The sequence below is a fragment of the Gopherus evgoodei genome, chromosome 4 (genome assembly GCF_007399415.2).
Source record: "Gopherus evgoodei ecotype Sinaloan lineage chromosome 4, rGopEvg1_v1.p, whole genome shotgun sequence".
NCBI classification, from domain to species: Eukaryota; Metazoa; Chordata; order Testudines; family Testudinidae; genus Gopherus; species Gopherus evgoodei.
The window spans coordinates 126205744-126229386 of record NC_044325.1 but is presented as its reverse complement, the minus strand read 5'-3'; the positions used below and the strand labels follow the sequence as shown (position 1 = coordinate 126229386).

The 23643-nt window shown below is 53.2% G+C and overlaps 1 protein-coding gene and 1 pseudogene across 1 annotated transcript in view; one reads left to right on the top strand and one right to left on the bottom strand.

Moving 5' to 3' along the window:
- LOC115650666 (zinc finger protein 501-like) overlaps nucleotides 1-23643 on the top strand; it is a 1041190-nt gene that overhangs the window by 251228 nt on the left and 766319 nt on the right. The window lies entirely within an intron of this gene.
- LOC115651235 lies at nucleotides 1145-8788 on the bottom strand (annotated as a pseudogene).

Here is a 23643-nt window from a genome sequence, read left to right as displayed (position 1 = left end):
TAGTAATTCCCCCACTGCTAGCACAATGCATTCCTGCACACCAGGGTCAACCTGGCTGTTCACCTCTCCTGCCCCAGCCTCATAAGAAGCTAGATTATCAATTCAGACAGGACCACTGTGGGCACCTTGTCTGACCTGCATAACACAGGTCACAGGACTTCCTCTTGGAATTGGACCAAATCCTTTAGAAAAACCTCCCATCTCAGTTTAAACACCGTCAATGATGAAGAATCCACCACAATGCTTGGTGGGTTGTTCCAATAGCTAATTACACCCCAGTTCAAAATCTGCCCTTTTTTCCCCAGTCTGAATGTTTCTAGTTTCAGCTTCCAGCCACTGGCTCTTCTTAGACTCTTGTCTGCTTGCGGGAATAGCTCATTATTCCCCTAGGTACTTCGAGACAGGGATCACAGCACCCCTTATCCTTCGCTTTAAGAAGCTCCTTGCATCTCAGCATAAGGCAGGTTCCCCCCCCCGCCATTTAATCATTCTCATGGCAACTCTCTGCCCCTCCCATTTTTCACCTTCCTTCTCGAATTCTGGGCACCAGACCTGGCCATGGCATTCCAGCAGCTGTCGCCCTCCACCCCACCAGACACAGCAATAAAATAACCTCTCTGCTGCTGCTTGCGATGCCCATTTATCCATCGACCAGACGCCACCTTCCCATTTAAGCGCAGACACTCATCCACTTGGGCTTTCAACTCCAGGTGAGTTCAGGTACCATTTATGGCAGTCGCCGACCCCCCCAAGCCACATCCCTGAACTCCTTGGGCCTCCGGGGAGAGGAACAGCTCCCGGCTCATCACAGCAACGACAACTGTCCCCTAGAGCTGAACAGCCCACATGCCACTCTGATTTTTTTTTAAACAAAACTTTATTGGTAATTGTTTCAAATATGTTTACAACAAAGCACACTGTTAAAGAGGAAGTGGAGGCTGGGGGCAGGGCGGGGGGGTGTTTTGTTTTTTCCCAGGGCAGGGCGGATGATATTCTCACCCTCTAAATGGGACTCTCAAGCTTCTTTGTGGAAAAGAGGGATTTGGGGGGGAGATATAGATATAGATATAATTTATCTATGAAACTAAAATCCAACCCCGCCCCCATCTGCTCCGTGCGCGCCCTTCTGGGGGGGCCACTGGTCCTAGAACTCAGCAAACTCCTTGGCGCACTTCTCAGTGGTTGAGACCCGGATCTCCTCCTCCTCATAGTCATCGAAGTTACTCGTATTGCCAGGGCCTTTGCACTTTGGTTCAAAAGGAGCTTCCACCTGCAAAGGGAGGGGAGGGGAAGGTTGGGGATGAGGTGAGGGATCAACATTTGTATACCCCCACTCACTCCTGGTCTGCTAGGGGTGCACAATCAGGCCCCAACTTTGTAACAAGGCAGGCAAGGATCAGCCCCCCCCCGTGCAATCCAGCCAGAAAGCCTCACACTTTCAATCATGGAAGGGGGAGTCCATGACCCCTCTTAGGAGCTCAGAATCAGGGCACCCAGCACTCTTAAGTGATACAGTATCGGGCCCCTTAGCAACCAGGTGAGGGATGCAGAATCAGCACCTCCTCAAGCCCCCTTTTATTTACCCAGGACTCCCTCCTCTTACTTTGCAATCAGGGAAGGGCAGGGGGTCATGAGCCCCTTGGATTCCCCACTTGCATCATCAGCAGGGTTTTAATCAGGACCTTCAGCACAGCCCTCTCCCACCTGAGCTAGAGGAATAAAGCCATCAGCTGGCAGCAGGAGTAGTAGGCTGTTATCTTCAGGGGGTGGAGACAGGACCATGCTTTTGCCACCAAGTTACAAACAGGTGACTCAGGACTCCCTACTTTAAACCAATGCTGAATGAGCATATCTCCCGCCCTGAGCGGCTCATGGCAAGTGCTGGAAGGGATGTGTCTGTTCCACCTCCTTCCCCAAGGCTCCGTCCCCACCTCTCTCCGCCTCCCCTACGGAGCTGCCTGCGGCTGCCGCTCTGCCCCCTCCCCCTTGCTAGGGCCATCAACTGATTGGCGCAGGAGCGGGGGCGGGGCAGGAAAGCGCCACGTTGGAGGAAGACTCGGGGGAGGGGGGGCTTGTCTGCCGCAGAACCAAGCTTCTGCCTCCTGCCCCCGCAGGGGAGACAGGTGGCGGGAGCGCTGAGTGGGGCTGGGGGCCGGAACCGCGGCAGGTGGCTGGGTGCCGCTCAAAATCGGCTCGCCTGTCATGTTTGGCACAAGTGCCGCAGGTTGCCGACCCCTGGTCTATATGTTGGGGTGCAGGGGGAATAGGGTACATGACAGCGAGGATGCCCATGTGTTGGGGATTGGGGGAGCATGGGAGGACATGACATGTCAGGGGCGCAGCATGTGAGCATCACTCTGATCGGTCGGTGAGACTTGGCACCCCCCTTTAACTGGCGAACCCTCCCCCAAATCGCACAAGTGTCCCCTCTCCCAGCCCAAATACCTTGCCAGAAACGATCTTCTTGTAGATCTGAATGGGCTGATCCGCGAGGAACAGGGGGTAACCAGCCGCCATCTCGTAGATGAGGACGCCAAGGGCCCACCAGTCCACAGCTTTGTTATAACCCTGCCCGGGGAAAGCAGGCCCCAGGGTTACGCACCGAACATTTGAGGGGTGGGGGAAACCAGCTGGTGGCCAGGGATCAGCTACACATCAGGCAGCGGACAGGCCCTTCCCAGCTCACCTTGCTGAGGATGATCTCGGGGGCCAGGTATTCCAGGGTCCCACACAGAATCCAGGTTTGGCCTTTCACCCACTTGGCAAAACCAAAATCCATCACCTGGAGCCAAAACACAGAGAGGGGAGAAGCTGGATCAGCCTGGAGGCTGTGACAGCAGGAGGGGAAGGGGGGAGCAGATCATTGATGTATTCTGGCAGTGTTACATTTCTGGGGGTGTCTTGGCTTTGGGAAGGGGAGGCAGCAAAAAGAGACTTGGGCAGGGAGGAGATCACTGCAGGGAGCCAGGAGCCAGCGCTGGCATGAGGAAGGAGGGGCAGTCTAACCTCGATGTAGCCCTGCTGGTCTAGCAGGAGATCCTCTGGCTTCAGGTCTCGGTAGATGAGATCCAGCGAGTGCAGATACTCAAAGGTCAGGACGATCTGAGCAACGTAGAACCGGGTGTGAGGTTCACTGCAATGAGGTGGGAGGAGAATGTGGGCATCCCGGGCCAGATCTGCCCCCTCTCAGCCAGCCCAGCACCCTCAGCCCCTTGCCACCCCCACCTTCACCTTCCTTATAAATCCCTGACTCCATCTACCCTAGAAACTCAGGCAAGATGCCCCAACTCTTCTAAGGCCTGGTGGCCCCATCCAGTGGTGGAGCCAGGTGGAGGGAACAGGGGGAGCAAAAAATTAAAAGGCTCCACCCACTGCAGCACTTTTACTCACCCGGAGGTGCTCCGGGTCTTCGGCGGCAGGCCCTTCACTCACTGCAGGTGTCCCAGAGTTAGTGAAGGTCCTGCCGCCAAAGACCCAGAGCGCCCTTGGGTGAGTAAAATAAAAGCGCCGCAATGGGTGGTGCCTTTTTTTTTTAAACGCTCCCCCAGGTGAGTAGGAAGGCATGAGGAAATTGACAAGGCACCACTTGTGCTCAGTAGGGGAGTGGCCGCTCCCGCAGCTCCCCTCCTAGCTCCGCTACTGGCCCCATCTGGCTAGCCAGACCAGTAGCCCTAGCACACACATTTCACTCATCCTTGCCAGACCCCTGACTCCATCCAGCCTGGCAACCCAGGGCAACCCCTCCCAGACCAGCAACTCTCCCCTAGCCCCAACACACACGCTAATACTGGCAGAAGACCTCAGAAGCCCTCCCCATGGAGAATCCCTTCCTGACCAGCCCAGCTGAGGATCAGGTCACACCCTGCAGCATGAGGATCAAAGGCAGCGTCGCTGCAGATGCTGCTAGTCACTAAAAGGTCTAGTTCTCTACTGAACTAAATCCCAAATTTACAGCTGTGGAAACTGTGGCACAGAGTGATTCTCCACCCTTCCCACAAGGAGTGAATGGCAGAGGCAGAAATAGGATGCAGGAGTCCCAACTCCCTGTCCCTCTGCTCTAAGTGCTAGATCCAACTGTCCTGCCTGAGCCAGGGATACATCCCAGGAGTGTAACCGTCACCCAGCTCTAACCATTAGAGACACTGGCCCCAACATAGGCTCCTGTGATAACACTCATCTGAACCTCCCAATCCGTCGTAGCTGGGAGAACATCTCCCCGCCCGGGATGTATTCCATCACCAGGTACAGATTGGAGTTATCCTAGAAGGAAATGCAATAGAAACGGAGTGCAAGGGGGCCCCCCCGTCAGTGTCTGCAACAACAGGATGAAACTGCTCCCTACACCCCTGCTCCGTTATTAGCCTCTCCTTTTCAGGGCGTTAACATGTCTCAAGGGAGCCTGATGCACTGGCCTGGCTTCCACAAAACACACAATGCAGTGAACGTGCTGTCTGGGAGATAGCCTGCTACTGCTGCCAGCTGCTGCTGTTACTCCTTTAGCTCAACGACCAGAGGGGCTGTGCTGTGGTGCCGAAGGTCTCAAGCACACACCTGCAGTAGGAGTCGCTGCACAGACGTGCCTGGGGAATAGACTCACTAATGAGAGGGCATGAGCTTTATTTGCTTGGAGTATTTAGTGCTGGAGCCCTAGAAAATCGCACCCCTCCCCACACCTCTGGTCTAGGGGCAGGGACGGGTAGGCCCAAACGGGATTTCCCAGCTGTGACGTCTACGATCAAAGGGGAAACCCAACCTGCCGCCAGGTCAGACACCCCAAAGGAGCAGAAACAGGAAGTGAAGCTTCTCAAAAGCAGAGTGTGAAATTGACCAGGCTGGCTTCATCCTCCCTCGCAGCTGCAAAGTCAAAGAGCAGCCTCCAAACTAACTGCGCTGAGTCCAACAAAGCCATTCCGCTAGGGAGACCCTACCCAGTTCAATGGTGAGAACATGAGCACTAAGCACCCACGCAGACGCCAGTGGAGACAACTGCCCCTGCCCTCGAGCCCAGGGTCAATTTCCAGCTAGCCCTGGAGAGAGGGGCCAGGCGGAGCATGGGCTGAGTACACCAGGCTGTACGGTCAGAGGCCTTTTTCTGCAGCCAAATTAGAAGAGCAGGAGCCAAGAAGCAGAAAGTCACTTCCTCACATTCCATCTAAATTATATCAAAACAGTGTAATACCGGGCTGGTAAGAAAGCTCCTGCCCTAATAGTGCCCAGCATCACCAGGCAAAGAAACAGATCTTAGGATGCTCAAAGGAATCACTTAGCAGCAGTGTGGGTGTGAAATCTCTACTTCTTTATTGTTTTCCTTTGCTGGTCCCCACTTCTCTAATGTTTATCTGTCTGGTTCTCTGATTGTTTCTGTTACACAACTCATTTTGCCAGGTGCACATCAACAAAGGTCATGGTGTGCGACTGGGTAAAGAATTGTTTCACACTATGTTCAGATTGGTCAGACAATTATTTTGTAATACTTCCGTAAAACGATTGGTTAAGGTAGAGCTAAGCAGGATTCAAGTTTCACTACATAAATTGAGCCCAGCATCAGCACTGCCAGACCTCAACTCCCTGCCAATGACACCGTGCAGAAGCTGGAGTCCCAGGATGACCTGATCCTGACTGGCCAGCAGGGAAAGTTTGTCTGCCTTATTGGGAGTGATGGGCATTGTATTGTATGAGTAGTGTGTGTATTCTGTTCTGGTAACTGCGATGAAGTGGTGGGTTTTCTTGGTTTTTTCAGTGGGTTACATGCAGAGGGGGTGGGACACAGTTTCCCTTGGTGTTACTGGTTTAACGAGGTGAGGAGAGAGGGAGTTTGTTGTTACAGAGGACCAGAGACAGAACTTGGGACCTTGGCCAATGGCCTGGAGAATGGATACCGCAGCGACTGGTGACCTGGTGGCTCAGCTCGGGAGTCACAGCTGGTTCTGGCCTGTGGGAAGACAATGGGCTGTGAAGAGAGGACCCTGGTAACCTGAACAGGTGGTTCCAGACAGAGGCCAGAAGAGAGGAGAGGCAGCCCAGGCAACCCTATTTACCTGGAGAGAAGACAATGGACAGAGGTGAGGCTTGAGGGAGGTGATATTGGATGCCCAGCTGGGAAGCAGGGGGGCTCTGGGCTGGAGAGAGAGAGTGGGCAGACCCACTTGGATGCAAGTGAGAATTGGATGTGCTGTGCTGAGGAAGGCCAGGCCTGAGGGCCCTGAGAGTTTCTATGCTGTGTTAAGACGCTCAATAAACCCTCCTGTTTTACGCTGGCAGAGAGTCGCTCCAGTCTAGAGAACAGGGTTGCATTATTCCCTCTGGGAGTGAGGGCTCCAAGAAAACGATTCTGCCAGCACTGCTTGCTGCTAACATCCCATCACCCTAGCCTCCAGGCTCTCGCAGGGGCTGAGATTTATCCTGCAGCCTCCTCTGAGCTGACAACTCTTCATCGCTACAACCCACTAACCTCACGCTGGCAGAGGAGGAGACAGGTCTCCCTTCAGAGCCAGCCCCTCTTTAATCAGGCCAGCCATAGGGGATGCCGTGGAGCTCAAAGGCACAACTATCTTTGCTTCCCACTACATACAGGGTGTAGCTCGCAGGCCCCAAAATCCAGGTTCAGAGAAAAGGGTCCAAGCCCCATTGCTGGGGCCTGAATTTTAGCTTTCACAGGAACTCCCATCAGGAGGAAATGATCCCACGTGATGGTTTCAAAGTCTCCACAAAGCCAATTGTGTGTGAAGTTAGGACTTCCTCTGAGACTCCCCTGCAAGCCAAGCCTCATGCCCTAGGGTCAGATGAAAAAGGGGAATGATCCAAACTGATTTTTCTTAACTCCAAACCTGATCCCAGACCTCACGCCAGGAATGTTTGTTCTCAGGATATAAGAGACGCAGACTGTGCCCTTCCACCTTTTCAGCACAGTTTTGGTTTTAAATAGGAAACGAATCAAGGAAATTGTGGGAATCAGGGGGGAGACACAGCCCAGGGCCGGTCTGGCAAGCCAAGGACACCTACCTTGAAAGAATACTCTAGTTTGATGAGTAATGGAAAGTTGATGGCCTGGAGGATCCGTTTCTCATTGAGGGTGTGCTCAATTTGTTTGAGCTTCACTACCTAGGAGAAAAAAGGAAATAGCAACATCAGATCGTCCTCTGCTGGCGCAGCACCCCCTGCACCTCCCGCACACTCCCCTCTCCTGCATCCCCATGCAGGATTCAGCTCCAAATCCCTCCTCCACACTGGAGATTGAACGGCCCCAGGCCAGATCTCCATGGCAGCCCCTAGCGTCTCACCTTCTGTTTCTCCAGGACCTTAATAGCATAATAATTCCTGGTCTCCTTGTGTTTCACCAGCATCACCCTCCCAAATGAGCCCGTGCCCAGGGTCTTGACTCGCTCAAACTGATCCAAACTGGCCATGTTCTGGAAGGGAGAAAACAAACCTGATGTGGGGGCAGACTGGTCCTGGGGGTATCAGGAAGGAACCTGTCCGGCACAGTACGATTTGCACTGCACGATTGGAGGGGTCTTTAATGACCATGAGGTGGTCAGAGCTTCGTTTATATTTCACCAGAAAGGCAGCCCCTCCAGGGTCAGTACTGACTGTGATGGGAGAGCGCCCTCTACTGAGCTCCCCACTCCCTGCAGCACAGCATCCCCTAGCACCACACTGGGTTTGTTCTTGAGAACATTGATATGAAGGATTGGCCCTGTCAACACCGGTTCTCGACTTGGGAGGTACTCCCTTCTCTTCATGTGTCATTATATAATACCTGCATCTGTAACTTTCACTCCATACATCCGAAGAAGTGAGGTTTTTTTTACCCACAGAAGTTTAAGCCCAAAAAAATCTGTTAGTCTTTAAGATGCCACCAGACACCAGGTTGTTTTTGTGGATACAGACTAACACGGCTACCCCCAATAATTGATATGAAGAAGTATTTCACATTTCACTACCAGAGGGCCCCAAAGGAAACCGCTACATTTAGAATGAGACACAGACAAGAGATTCCCTGTTCCTTGGGCAGAACCAAAGTCCAGTTTCAGACAGGCGACCCGCCCAGCTCCATTCAGTGGAGGCTGGTGGGTTTGAGGCGGGGGAGGGGCTGGGTGTCAGGACTCCTGGGTTCTAGCCCTCAGTCTGTGAAGAGAGGGAGTGAAGTGTAGTGGTCAAAGGGCAGGAGACTAGGAGTCAAAAGATCGCTTCCTAGTTCTGCCACCAACTTCCTATAACTTTGACCAAGTCCCTTTCCCCTCTAGGCCTCAGTTTCCCCATCTGTGCCATGGAGTTAATGACACAGGGTGTGTGGGAGGCCTAGCAAAGTGACAGTGCTGCAGAGGGACCAGCAGCTCTGCCTCAGGAATTACCCAGAACCACTCCAGGCAGGATTCCAGTGGGGACAGACCCAGGGCTGACCCCAAAAGCTTTTCTGGCACCTACAAACACAGGGCAGCAAATAGAGGAGTCCCACATGGTTAATGTCCCCTTCCCCCAGCAGAGAGAAGTTGAACCTCCATTGTTCTTCGCCCTCCAGTCACCAGAGGTCAGATTGGGGGATTGGGGGAGGGGGGAAGAAGAGCACTCAGTCCCGCCCCCCAGGAGCAAAAATAACCCCAGACCCTCAGCAGAGGCTGTTTGGCAAGGTGGCTCAGTGATGGGGAAAGAGATCCAGGGGGTGACTGCAGAGTAATCAGCCTGGGGCTGCGGAGGCCTTCATTGTGGGGTGGGGGTAGGGGGGAGATCTGGGTTGGGACACAGTACCTGGGAGGGGTTCTCCCATTTCTTCAGGAAGTCTTCTTTTCCTTTGGCTAGGAACTCCTTCACTGTAAGGGAAACAGAAAGGGAGCAGCGTAAGGAGTGAGGAGGAGTGGGACACCCAGCCTGGTGGACAAAGCTCCGCTTTCAACCCCCACCCCCACCCCCACGCTCAGCAAAGAGGCATGCAGTCAAAACACGGGGTGGGGATTTTAAGCGTCTCAGTGGGATGGCGGTGCCTGATTGGCCACAAAGGGTGGCTCAGCTTGGGATTAGCTAGAGAGAGGTCCATGCGGGGGCTCTACCGCAACACCCTCACCCCCGGGCCTGCCCCTGGACACACTGAACAGCCCTGTCAGGGAGGGCTAATGCAGACCCCAGTATCTGCCAAAGGGGCACACTTGTGCCTCAACACCCCTCCTGCCCCCCGCTGAACATGCCACTCAGGGGTGCCTGTTCCACATCCCGCAACACACAACCGGCACCTCACGAGGAGACACTCATACAACCCTCCAGTCAAATGACATTAAGAGGCGTGGATCACATTGCCCTAATGGGAGGATATGAGATCTACTACTGCTGCCAGCAAAATTGGTGAAGGGGGAGAAGTTTCCCCTCTAGCTCAAAGGGCAGAGACCTATGTATAACCTTCTCTCAACCATGCAGGCAGCATGCACCAATGACAGGCCCAGCCCACAAGGGGGTGCTACGCGCACGCGCGCACACACACACACACACACACACACACACACGGACGCTCAGACCCCTACAGAAAGCAGCCGTGAAAGTCATAAACCCCAGTCGCCCACAAAACGACCAGCTGCAGCCTTCACAGCAGCAGCCTGAGAACAGCAAGTGCTCTCTGGCACCCAACCAGGTGATCTTTCCTTCGCCAGCCGGGCTCCCTGTCCTTGCTGCCAGATCCCAGAACCATGGGAGGAGGGATGGGGATTGGAGCAATCTGCAGCATCTGGAGGGATATTTGGTACCGAGAGCCCCTTGTATGTTTGCTGCCTCCCGCTGCTCCTGACAGGGACAAGTCCTGCAGCTCTTAATAGTGCAAGAGATGCCCACAGGATTTGAATGGCTGCAGCAGCAAGACCAAGCACAGAGCAGCAGCAGGGGGGTGGCTTTGAACCCAGAGCTCACCCCACCCCACCATCACAGGCAAGTCTCCCCCACACTAGAGGTATATAAAGTTAATTGCCGCCCCTGGGGATCACTGGTGCTCACATGCCAGGGAGGGGACAAGCTAAAAGCCTAGATCCAGATCTGGGTGCTGCGGTTCTTGGAGTCACGGATTCACAATCCAGAAGTCAACTTCTTGCTGCCCCACTCTCACCACTACAACCCAGTCCCTTCCCAGGAGCCCTAGCTCCCAGCCCCCCACTTGAATCACTAAATAGCAACACTTCTGTGGAAACCCAGCACCACCGCAATCCAGTCCTGTCCCTGCCTTAAAAGAAAGGGCTGAGAAATAGGCCAGGCGAGGGCCCGAAATGCACCAGCGAAGCAGGACAACATCCTACAGACGTGACTGATTCACTGCCAGAGGGAAGGAGACCAAGATTACAGGGATTCCCTTGATCCCACAGGATAGGACAGGGTAGCGCTGAAATAGTTCTGGGGGCCAGCTATTTGCTGGCTACTTACCCCCACCCGCACCCCCTTCACTGTCTCGTCCCCACAGCCCTTGCATGGACACAGGACAGATAAGACAATTTCCTGCACTGTCCTGGCCAGACCTTACAGAACTAAGTTTAAGTAGCTTAGGAGTTCATTGTATTACAAAGGCAGGCGGTTATGTTTTATTGTGACTGTATACGATATCTACAACGGAAACCCAGGGAAGGGTTATGGGCTTTGAGGGACCATCTGAAACTATGGGGCCTTTTAACGTTAAGAACCTTTCCCAGGAAATCTCTAGGGGGAGGCGTGTGCAAATGGAATGCCTCTGGTTATGCAAAACTTCAGCTGCTGGAAGCTGCTCCCCAAGGAGAAACCCACTGCCTGGGAGTTACCTGGCTGGAAGCAGGATGATCTTTGGAAAGCTTATTAGCAGGCGCATTGGTTCTTTGCTGGGTTTTAAGAGGGTTTCCCTGCAATGCTCCATGTGCTTGCTAACAGCCGTGTGGTACCTTATACCCGTGGGAGACTGGGATGTTTGTAGCCTCTGAGGAAGGACGGCAAAGCAGGCCGGCTGAGGGGCTCTGACTTGCTGGGGAACTCACAGTGTAGGCAGGGAGCTGTGCAGCCTAGAAATCCGCTGGGCAGGGAGGAGAGAGACACTGTCTCTGCAAAAGAGAAGTGATGACTGGGAGCCAGAAGCATAAGTGGCTTCCCTGGCTGGACCATGAGGGGCAAATACAGGTGCAGTTGCCCTGACCTGCGACACTCCTCCCCCGCTGTTCTTCCCCGGCCGCATCCACACCAGCTCAATGCCTTGGGAGGAGAGATCAGCCATTCTGCCTTCTTCTGGAGGTCAAGGAAGACTTGTGAGGCTCTGTTAATCAATTACATAAACTGGGGGCAGCCCCAGACAGCGATGGAGGAATCTTCTCCGCACCACCAGCCTCTAATTCACTTGGCCAAACACCAATAATTTGTTCCCTCTTGGGGCCTGTCTCATCCTAGACTCTCATTCTTTCTCTTCAAGGCCCTGGGCCCAGGAGCCCTAGAGCAAGCTCTGGGATGGGAATTGTGGCTGACAGCTCCACACCTCCAGTCCCAGGGCACTTTCTACCACCCAGGTGAAGCTCGTTTGTGAGAGAGACAGAACTTCTTTGGGGGCCTGTCCAAGACGGTGGAACTGCCTGCCACAGGATCTAAGGATCATCTTGAACTTCCCCATTCCTGCTCCTAGTGCTATGTGCCCTCCTCTGACCAGCCTTCTTCACTATAAACACAGCACAGCGCAAGCATATAAAAACAGCCCTGCCTGCCACCACAGGGTACGAGTGACAGAAGTGACCCATATCGTATGGGGCAGAACGGCCCGGGGCGGGGGAGTAGCCGGCACCCCCTAGAGGGGAAAGGCCCTGTGTCCTCATATGTGTCCCATTCCCCATCTCACCACGACCTTCACCCCCACCCTGACTCACCTCCGGCCTTCATCTTGCTGGCGCAGCCTGTGGACTCCTCTGTGCTCGGCCTACGGCTCCTCGGCAGGGCCAATGCACTGGGCCCTGTGCCTGCCACTGCAGGGGACGAGAGAGGCACTCGCTCTCAGCCAGGGGCCCGGCACTCTGCCAAGCGTGGGGCAGATCCACCCCACCAGGGAGCCGTAGCTGGGGGATGAGGGTGGGGGCCACCCAGGATCTGAGCCCTCTGGGATTGCATAGACGGGCGTGGACAGGCCAGGAGAGCCAATGGGAGGTGGGCATAAGGGTTTGGCCCCATGCAGGCTGGAGGGCCGACGCCAGGGGATCTGCCTCTGCAGAGGGTTGGGCGGGGGTGAGGGTCAGCAACAGATTTAGAGAAGAGGAAAATCAGAGTGATACGAGGGGGCAAGCACACACCCCTTGGACACTGCACAAACCTCACAGTCTGCAGTTCGGGACAGGGGCAGCATATGGCGTAAAAACATCCTTTCCTCTCCCCTCCAGATGGTGTGTTTGTGTTTGTCCTACAGATGGACGGGCCATTGCTGTCAGAGAGACGGCAGCAGCAATCTCACATGATGCGCGTTTGCCAGAGGGCGAAGGCTGCTCTCTGCCTCAGGAAGATCGGTGCCAGGCTGGCATTCTTCCTCTACCTTTCAAACAAACTCCCTCCAAGAACCGAGTGTTTCACCCAAACCGGCCGATTTCTCTCACTAGCAGCCACCTACCCCTCAACTTTTATTTAACCAGATCTTTCATGTCATAGAGGGAGGCTGGTGCAAGGGTTAGAGCGCTAGCCTGGGACTTGGGAGATCCTGACTCACTTCTCTGCTCTGCACCAGACTAACTTTGGGCAAGTCACTTAGTCTGTGCCTCAATTTCCCCATGCTACAGAGGGGGATGACAGCACTTCCTTGCCTCACCGGGAGGGAGCTTTGTTCCAGGTGAGGAGCCAGGCTGGGCTCAGGGTGAGGTGAAGACAGGGATGTGAACACCCTGGACCAAGACACTCTTCCAGTGATATGGCGGGGTGGGGTGGGGTCTCCAGCCCAGGTGTCTGGCCTGAGCCATGTGTACCCCACTGACACCAGCAGCAGTCACACAGCTGCCCCTGCAGCAAAGGGAATTGGGGCTGGGGGGCATCAAGAGCTGCTGCCACTTTGTCCCTTGATGCCCCGGTGCTGGGGGAGTAGGCACCTCCCATGGAGTCCTGGACAGTGGAGGGGGGCTCTCTGCTCTGGGCTTCTGAAACTGTTGGGGGCTGAAGGCATCCCTGAGAGGGAGATGTGGGGCCCTACCTGCCTAAGATGGGAAAGGGGGTCTTTAATCCTGCTCTCCCCACCACACCCCTGTCCTTCCCCCAAGGGGCAGCAGGCAACACCCTGTTCCCTTCTCTCCCTGGTGCAGGGACCCCCAGGGATTCAGAGGAGGAGGAATGGCTGGCCATGTCCACAGATGAAGCTGCTCTCAAGGTCATCCGAGAGCAGCTCCAGTGCAGAGAAAAGGTACAAATGTTCCGCACCTGGGCTGGAACCAAGATTATCCTGTCCCTTCCCAGCATCCCCACTCCCTACCAAGGGTCTTGTCCCTGATGAGCCACCACCCCTAATGGGGCCCTTTTACATCCATGGTGTGGGACCCCCAAGATGGGAGTGTTTGTCCCACAACAGTCGAGGTCTCCTCCTCCCACAGGCACTGTCCCAGTTCCTGATCCTGCTTGTGTAGGAGTGGTGGGGGGTTTGGACAATAGGCGGGTCCCCACAATCCCTCATTGAGGCCTGATCCCTGGAGCTGGTATGGGTGGGGCAGGAAGGTGCCTAGCTAACAGGTTCTCTCTCGCTATACCCCACTCGTGGTGGGTAAAGGATGAGGGACAGCAGCTCATGTTCCTGCAAGCCATCTAACGCGTGTGTCTTGCTGCACAGTACAGAGGGCAGAACACGCTGGAACTGCGCTGCTGCAAGGTGGCTGTGGTGGAAAGGATTGTGGTGAGTGAGATACGTCATATGGCAGCTGGAGGGAGGAGAGAGACATGGGATTGGTAGGGGTATCGCCGGGCTAATGGGTGGGGGCTGGGTGGTGTTGGAGGGGGCAGCAGAGAGCAGAGATGGTTGGGGCTGAAGGCTGGAGAGAAGAGAAGGGAATAATTGTGAGATTGAGCAGTGGGGGAATTGTGTGGCTGGAGGGCAGGTGAGACTGGGGGACAAGGAATGACATGATTCCAGCTCTGTATTTGGGATGGTGCTGAATGGAGGCAGTTTTGACAGGGAGGAGGAAAGAAGGGGATTGGGACTGGGCTGGGCAGGAATCCTGGAAGGGGGACAAGTTTAATGGGCAGGAAGAAATCGGAGGAGCAGGAGGTAGTGGGGGATCCTGCTGGCCATGTGGGGCAATGGCTGTGTAATCTCTCACTGGGAGGTGTCAGTAGAACCTGAATCTCTCACGCTCCTTTGTCTCCTTCGCGTCTCACAGGAGCTCATTGAGGAGCTTCTTAAAGACTCTCCACCCAGCACCATCCTCGCCAACTCCCTGGTTGCGTTGGGCAACCTCAGGTACCGAGACAGCCCCCTCCCTCCCGCTCGCTGGCTCCCCTAACCCCAGTGCTGCTCAGGCCCAAGGCTGGGAGTCACTGTCCCTCCCACTCCCAGGTCATCTGCCAGGAGTGGCTCCTCTGGCACAGCTGGTGGGGTGGGAAGGTTCACTCTCTCCTGGCTGGGCTGTTCTTTTTGCTCCATTAACATTTCAGGGGCCTTAGGGAGGGGCTCACTCCCGGGATCAGATACAAGAGGGTCAGTAGTCTCCAGGGAACAGGCGCTATTCCGGTCCTGCCACTGTCTGTCTGTGACACCTTGGCCTTGTCATTCCCTAGCTCACGGCCTCAATTTCCATTCTTGCCAGCCTGTACCTATATCCCTGTGGTTTCGTGTCCGTGTTGGCGACAGTCCCACCCCCGTACTGCACAGTCTAATACCAGCTCCTCTCTCTTGCACCATGAAACCTGCCCTTGAGCCAGACTTAGAGACCCACCTCTTGCGAGCTGCCCTTCGCTGCATCTTCACCCTGGGCACGGAGAAGGATACCATCAACAGCCAGGTACATCCTCCTCCTCCATCCGCCTCTTCTTCCAGAGTGGTCCTTGGTCCCTGCTCCTTTGATTCGCTGGAGCTCCAGCTTTAGGGGTGGGGTAGGCAGAGATGAAACAAGCTGCAGGGTTGGATCCTTCCCTCCAGAGAATTACCCCTCCCTGGGGGATTTCTTTCTTTCTTTCTTTCTTTCTTTCTTATGCTGTGTTTTGCCCAGCAGCCCAGCTTCCATCCATAGCAACTTGACTGTTTCATACTCTTCTGCCTACAAGGCCCTCTGCAGAGACCTGCTAAGCTCATGGATCAAAGATCCAAGTGTCATCAATCCTTGCTAATTGCCTGCACTGTGATGTGAATGAGAGAAGCCAGGATTTATGTTTGGGAGTCTCCCCAGTGCTTCCCAGAGACCCCTCTTCCCATCCTGTGGCAGGTGTAGGCCCAGTTTCCCTAACTCTGACCCATGCTTTGCAGGATCTGCACAAAGTCATGCCAGAGCTCCTGGATGCCATGCCGGGGAACCTGCTGGCAGAGTCCCCAGACGCAGACATGCTCCACTACATCTTTGAGGTGAGCCCCATAAGGAGGGATGGGAACCAATTTTACCTTAACTCTTTGGGGGACTGGTAAGGAGGGACTGGAAGATCCATTTTCTACTTTGTCCTCCTAGCTGGGTCCCCAGTGGGGCGTCCTTATTGGGGAGGTCAGGGCAATGCAGTGTCAGGTCCTGCTTTCTTGAGGGACAGAGGAAGGAGCAGTGACTTCAAGCCAGATCTCTGCCTGGTTCTGTTGAGCACAAACCACAGGGCCCCTGGTTGTCTTGGGGAGTGAGAGTCTGAAAACACACTCTTCCCCCGCCCCGCCTCTCCACCACACCCCCCACCATGAGATTCCGGAGATGGTTGTCAGAGAAGAGGCACATGCTCCTTCCTAGAGAAACAGGAGGACCCCAGGGAATCAGCCCTTCTCTCGGTTATGCTCTGAAATTCCTGGGGGGATTGTGCTCTCATGCCAGCAAGGATTTTAATAGCAGGGAAGGGCAAGGGTTCAATATCCTTTCTGGTGAACTGTTCAGGAATCAGGAGTTCTGGGAGGACGGGACCAGCCTCAAAACCAAACCTTGTCCCAATCTAGAGAGACTCTGACAAGCTGTGACCTGCAAGATACAAGCTGAGTCCTGGGGGAAAGAATCCCCTTCTAAAGCTCTGTGATCAATGACTCAGCTATTCCCCCTGCACATGTCTCGGGCCCCTACGGAAGGGGAGTGGGGCTCATTTGCAAAGCACCACCTGCCCATTGATCCTGATCTGCCTCCTTTCCCCACAGCATGTCAACCTCTGGATGGTGTCCAGGGTGTCCCAGGAGAGAGCCAGGGCCATTAGGAGCCTCACAGCCCTGCTCAGATATGCAGTCACCCTCCCTGAGTCTGACGTAAGTGACCTCTGAGCCCAGCTTCCTGATTCCAGGTGTAGGCCGACTGGCTCCAACGGGCTGTAGGATCTGTTGCTGCTGCTGCTGCAGGGGCTGTGGGTTCAGAGTGTTCCTCTTGGGGAGGCAGAGGCAGAGCAGGGAATGAGATAGGCTTCAGTCAAGTTCTTCTTGTTCTGGTCAAGTGGTGTCCCTGGGCCTTTAAGGGGAACATGCTCCAGCCCCTGCTTGGCATCCCAAAGCATCTCCGGGCTCCCTTGGCAGCAGAGCAAATGAAGGGTCTATCTCAGGCTCCTTTCTCCCAGTGTCTCCTTCAGAGGGGATAAGGGGAAGGATCCTTCTGGCCCCGGAGGGACAGGGAGCTGACAGGAAACTGCTGATGGAGTCTTCTCTCCTCTCCCTTCCATTAGATCTCAGCAGAGTTCCCTAGGATGGGTCACCACCTGGCTCAGCTGGTTCTGTTTGTCAGTGACCCACACAGACAAGGACATCAGCCGGCAGACCAGGGACGGGACTTACCGATTGTACCAGCTGTTGCTCCAACAGAGAGGTGAGGAACCCGCTGGCACACGGAAACCAATAGGGGACTGAGAGTGACCACAGGTGGATAATGGGACCCCAGACAATTTCTGTCAGCCTGATCCCAGATGGAGGACAAGTCTCTCTCTGCCTCTGTTCTTCTCCACTCCACTGTGCAGCCACCAATGGGATTGGAAGGACACAGAAACTGCAACCAGAATGGTCAAAGTGTCTCTCTCTCTCTCTCTTCTACGGCTGACCATACACGAGGCAGAAGATCTTTGGTGCCACAACTGCCCCCGGGACAGCAGGCTCCTGGGCTATAAGAACACAGCCAGGGTGGGGGAAGTAAGGACACTCTGGCAGGGCATGAGACAGCTCAGGGAGTGGGGCTGGCTGGGGTCCCTGCAGTGGATGCCTCCTGGAGACAGGACAAGAGCCCACTCCTTATTTCCAGCTCAGAGTTCCTCATCCAGCACCCAGTGGGACAGGCTGGTGCTAAAAGTCCCACATTGGAACCTTGCTAGTTGCTGTGATTTGAGTGTCTTACATGGAGCCATTGCTACGTGGCATAAGGAGAATCCCCGGATGGGTGAGTTAATAGAGGATTATGGCTCTGGGGTCTCTCTGCTCCTTGTCCCCCTGGCTTATCCCCAAGTGTCTGAGAGGAGAGCACTGGGTCAGTCGGTCACTATTGCCTGATCAGACCCTTGTTTAATTCCCTGCACCCTATAGAAGCAGAGAAGGGAGGTGGGGTTTGCCCAATTCCATTGCCAGTCAGGAAGCAGAATGCCCCAACCTGGGCACTGGGTAGGGGACAGAGTGAGCTCCAGAGTTAATATGGACCACATGCACCCCCCTCATGTCTCCAGACCCAGCCAGGGAATGGCAGAGTTATCTGGAGCTCAGCCATTGTTCCAAAGAAGCACATTGTCACTGACCCAAGTTGCAGCTACTTGCTGCACAAGAAAATCAAAGACCCCCCACCACTACCTGTCTCACAGCTGTGAGGAGAACATCTAAACCTTGGAAGACACCATAATCCAGTGCTCCCAGATTGGAGTCAAAAGTGAAATGGGTGATTTCCACAACATCACAGAGGAGGCCTTGAAATGGCTCCTGGATCTACAAGTGCATACTCGATACTTAAATGACTGCTTCATGGAGCAGCTGGTATGGGAACCCACAAGAGGAGAGGCAACTCTAGATTTAACCCTGAGTGGAGCACAGGAGCTGGTCCAAGAGGTAACTATAGCAGGACTGCTTGGAAATAGTGACCATGATACAATAGCATTCAACATCCCTGTGGTGAGAAGAATATCTCCACAGCCCAACACTGTGCCATTTAATTTCAAAAGGGGGAACTATGCAAAAAATGAGGGGGTTAGTTAAACAGAAGTTAAAAGGTACAGTAACTAAAGTGAAATCCCTGCAAGCTGCATGGGTGCTTTTTAAAGACACCATAATAGAGGCCCAACTTCAATGTAGACCCCAAATTAAGAAACACAGTGAAAGAACTAAAAAAGAGCCACTATGGCTTAACAACCATGTAAAAGAAGCAATGAGAGATAAAAAGACTTCCTTTAAAAAGTGGAAGTCAAATCCTAGTGAGGCAAATAGAAAGGACCATAAACACTGCCAGCTTAAGTGCAAGAGTGTAATAAGAAAAGCCAAAGAGGAGTTTGAAGAACGGCTAGCCAAAAACTCCAAAGGTAATAAAATATTTTTTAAGTACATCAGAAGCAGAAAGCCTGCTAAACAACCAGTGGGGCCTCTTGATGATAGAGATACAAAAGGAGCGCTTAAAGAAAATATAGTCATTATGGAGAAACTAAATGGATTCTTTGCTTCAGTCTTCACGGCTGAGGATGTTAGGGTGATTCCCAAACCTGAGCAGGCTTTTGTAGGTGACAAATCTGAGGAACTGTCACAGATTGAAGTGTCACTAGAGGAGGTTTTGGAATTAATTGATAAACTCAAAATTAACAAGTCACCGGGACCAGATGGCATTCACCCAAGAGTACTGAAAGAACTCAAATGTGAAGTTGCAGAATTATTAACTAAGGTTTGTAACCTGTCCTTTAAATCGTCTTCGGTACCCAATGACTGGAAGTTAGCTAATGTCACACCAATATTTAAAAAGGGGTCTAGAGGTGATCCCAGCAATTACAGTCCGGTAAGTCTAACGTCAGTACTGGGCAAATTAGATGAAACAATAGTTAAGAATAAAATTGTCAGACACATAGAAAAACAAACTGTTGAGCAATAGTCAACATGGTTTCTGAAAAGGGAAATCATGTCTTATTAATCTATTGAAGGGGTCAATAAACATGTGGACAAGGAGGATCCAGTGGTCATCCAAATTTCCAGAAAGCCTTTAACAAGGTCCCTCACCAAAGGCTGTTACGTAAATTAAGCTGTCATGGGATAAAAGGGAAGGTCCTTTCATGGATTGAGAACTGGTTAAAAGACAGAGAACAAAGGGTAGGAAATAATGGTAAATTCTCAGAATGGAGAGGGATAACAAGTGGTGTTCCTCAAGGGTCAGTCCTAGGACCAATCCTATTCAATGTATTCATAAATGATCTGGAGAAAGGGGTAAAGAGTGAGGTGGCAAAGTTCGCAGATGATACTAAACTGCTCAAGATAGTTAAGACCAAAGCAGACTGTGAAGAACTTCAAAAAGATCTCACAAAAGTAAATGATTGAAATGAAATTTAATGTGGATAAATGTAAAGTAATGCACATTGGAAAAAATATATACACAATATGATGGGGGCTAATTTAGCTACAACGAGTCAGGAAAAAGATCTTGGAGTCATTGTGGATAGGAAAAGTTATTTACTTATTCCCATAATACAAGAACTAGGGGTCACCAAATGAAATTAATAGGCAGCAGGTTTAAAACAAATAAAAGGAAGTTCTTCTTCACGCAGCGCACAGTCAACTTGTGGAACTCCTTGCCTGAGGAGGTTGTAAAGGCTAGGACTATAACAGCGTTTAAAAGGGAACTGGATTAATTCATGGTGGTTAAGTCCATAAATGGCTATTAGCCAGGGTGGGTAAGAAATGATGTCCCTAACCTCTGTTTGTCAGAGGATGGAGATGGATGGCAGGAGAGAGATCACTTGATCATTGCCTGTTAGGTTTACCCCTTCTGGGGCACCTGGCATTGGACACTGTCTGTAGACAGATACTGAGCTAGATGGACCTTTGGTCTGACCCAGTACGGCCGTTCTTATGTTCCTATGCATCTACAGAGTGCTGCTCTATAGACGCCACGTGAGAGAGACTGTGCGAGCTTGTCCTGCCTCCCACAAGCTGAATTGCTGCAGCAGAAAAAAAAAGTTTCTTAGGAGGGTCTGTGATGGGGACAGGGACATGAGTCTCCTTATCCTTGTCAGGTTGCAGATTGGATTCCTTTTAAAAGAAACCAAGGAGCTGCAGTGGCCTTACCCAGCTACTAGAGAAATCACTAATTTGGGGGGAATAGACCTTTGGTCTGTCAGCTCCAATCCCCTCCCTCACACTCCTCTAGACACTGAGGTGCAGGAGATCTCTCTGCTGGAAGCAATACGGGGTCCCCTATCATCTCTGTACACTACACAGCAGAGTGAGTCCTGTTCCCCACATTAGAGATCCATTTCCAGCCCATCATGGCCCCTGTGATCAATTGCCCTCCAGAAACAGCCACTGGAGGCTTTGGTTCCTAAGCATCTGCCACCTTTTAATAAAGGGGCTGCCCTGAGCCATGGGGCCCTGAAAGCCTCCTGGGGAATGAACTAGCTTGGCTACAGCAGCTCTCTTACTCTCCCTTTGGGGCACCAGATGCTGAGGCCATTCTATCTCCAGGACTTGGAGGCTGGCTCTGGGCAATCTGCTAAAATCTCATGTCCTGTTGGGTTTAGGTCTTCGGAAAATTCTTCTCTGAGGGTCAGAGAAAATAATTCCTCCAGACAGCAATGCTGGCGATCCACAACCTCCTGCTCCGTATCAGCCAGGCTGGGCTGCTCCTCACATACTCCATCCTGGGTGAAGCCCAGTAGCTGATGGGGGACAAGGTAAGCAGCTGCATTAGACTCAGGAGATTGGGGCGGGGCCCAGGCCTCATTCCCATCCTATTACCATTCACTGGTCTGAGAGCAAGGAGACTAGTGGGGACTTCTGGACTTCATGGACTTCTGTTCTTAGGATGTGATGCTCTGCTCTCACTCCTGGGAAGGGCAGGAGAGTCCCCTAGGTGCCCTCTGTGAATCTTTCCTGCCCCACAGAGCTGCACCCATTTCCCCATGGCCTAGTGTCCACATCACCCGAGCCGCCACCCGGAGCTGCTCCCATCACTGGCAGCCTGGGAAGCCAAGGACTGATGGGTGATGGCGACTGGCCAGGCAGTTCCGAGATACATGGGTGGGGGAACCATGTCCTGCTGCTGGCAGCACTGGACCCGCTCTAGAGAGAACGGGAAGATTCAGTCAGCAGGGGCTGCTACCTGCCCCATTCACCACGGCTGCCATCCTGTGGCTTCAGCATTTGTCACTGGGATGACTTGGGGAAAGGTCTCAACCTCTCCACATCCCCACATCCCACTTCACTGCTGTCAGAATCCCTCCTGCCCCCCTTCCTGCCCTACCTGGGTAGAGATGGAGGTAGGGGTGGTGCAGAGAGTTCTATAAACTTCAGCAGTGTCCCCAGGTGAGATGGAGGTGGAACAGCTGTCAGGGGCACTGATGGGGATGTGGCAGGAGCTAACCCTACAAGGAGGGGGGTTGGCACTGGAGGTCACTAGAGAGGACAGCAAGCCTCCATCCTGGGGATCAGAAGGGTGAATCCACCACTCAGATGTGAGGAGCTGCTGGGTGGAAATAGTGCTGGTTCCAGGGGCTCTTAATCCTCCCTGATTTCTAGGCAGTGTCTCAGTCTCTGACATGTTCTCGTTCCCCTGCAGCTGGAGGATGTCACAGCCAAGGTGATGTGTCAGCTGCACATCATCCGGCACTTGCACTAGGTTCCCGAGGCGCTGCAAGGGCTGCGCCTCATCTGATGCCCTTAAAGTTTCCCCTCCCCTGTTCAGCAACTCCCGCTCCCTGCTGCAGGTACTGCTCTGTCTCACTGTAACTGGGGGGCTAGTGGAAGGGGAAATGGGAGCCCCTGTCACTGACAGAAACTCTCTCCCCTCTCTGTGGACCAGGGTCCTTCCCTCTGACCCCAAACTTCCTTCATCTGGGGCATGAGCTCTTCCCCTCACTCCCATACCCCTCCCCTCTTTCCTTGCTCTGACTCCCATCCCATTCCCCATGCTCCCAAGCAGAGATCTCCCTACCCCATATGGCGCAGAAGGACCTTTGTGTCAGGGCTAAGACTGTCTGCTCAACTGAAGCTAAGGAAGCTCCACATTTGAGGAGATGAGGATGGGAGAAAGGCTCAGGGCCTGCTTCACCTCCTGCCCTTTATTCTTCTTTTGGCCCTTCTATGGGCTCTCAAAGGGTGACATGAATAGGAACCTGTCTTCTAGGTCCTGGGGTGTGTGACAGCCTCCAAGATGGATGCAGTCAGAAGCTGAGCCACCTCATGGAGCAGTGGGGACAGGTCACCTTGTCCTATGAAACCAAGCAGTGCTAGTTCTCAAAGACGCTGAGAGGGAAGACTTCGCTCCCTCATGGAGGTAAGAGCCATTGACTTCTTTGGGCATATGGGTCTCCTGGGGGAGAAATGGGATCCCTGCTGCATAGCCTGGCTGGGAGCTTCCCCCATCCCTGGGACAGAGACATTGCCGTCAATGTGCCACTCTTCTTTTTCCTAGCAAGAGGCTCTCCAGAGATGTCCTCAAACCTGTTCTCCTGGGAGCATTTCTGGGAGAAGGCTCCCGTTCCTCAGGCTCCAACTGCATCATGCAGTCTCATTCACATAACAACATCTCCGCTCTCCAGCTCCACTTCCCGCAGCAGGACAAATGAACCTTCAGCTCCTAGAGATCCGACTCTGACCTCCTTCTGATCAGCAATGGGGTTTCCCCATCCCCTCAACAAACCTGTCAGCCTCTGAATGATGAATGTCAGAGTCATCAGAACCAGCAAAACTCCAACTACAGCCAGTTGAGCCTTTGTGAACTTAGCTCCTCTGGAAGCCAGGTCTGAACTGGAGAGGTCAGAACTCATGGACACCTAGACTTTAAAGTCAGAGGGAACCATTTCTGATCATCTAATCTGACCTCCTGCACAATACAGGCCACAGAATCTCACCCATCCACTCTTGTAATAAACCCCTAACCTATGTCTGGACTATTGAAGTCCTCAAATAACGGTTTAAAGATTTGAAGGTGCAGAGAAGCCTCCAGCAAGTGACTCGTGCCCTGTACTGCGGAGGAAGGTGAAAACCTCCAGGGGACTCTGCCAATCTGCCCTGGAGGAAAATTTCTTACTGACCCCAAATATGGCGATCAGCTAAGCCCTGAGCATGTGGGCAAGACTCACCTCAACCCAATAAGAGCACGCAGGCCTGGGCAGCACAGGTCTATAACAGGGAAAGGAGAGTGCTTTCCCCTGGGCTGCAGAGCCTGGGGCTTAGCCAAACTGATTACAGAAAGAGTCCTACCTCAGAGGGACCATGTATTGGCCCCAAAAGAACCAGACTTCAGCAGTGATCAAGCCTAGCTGAGCTATGAACTGGCATGAGAACTAGGTAGGAAGTTGAAAGCAGCAAGGAAAGCCTAGAAGGGAACTTGAGAAGAGAGGTAGGATGTGCCCAGGGAAACATGCATCAAAGAGAAAAGAGCA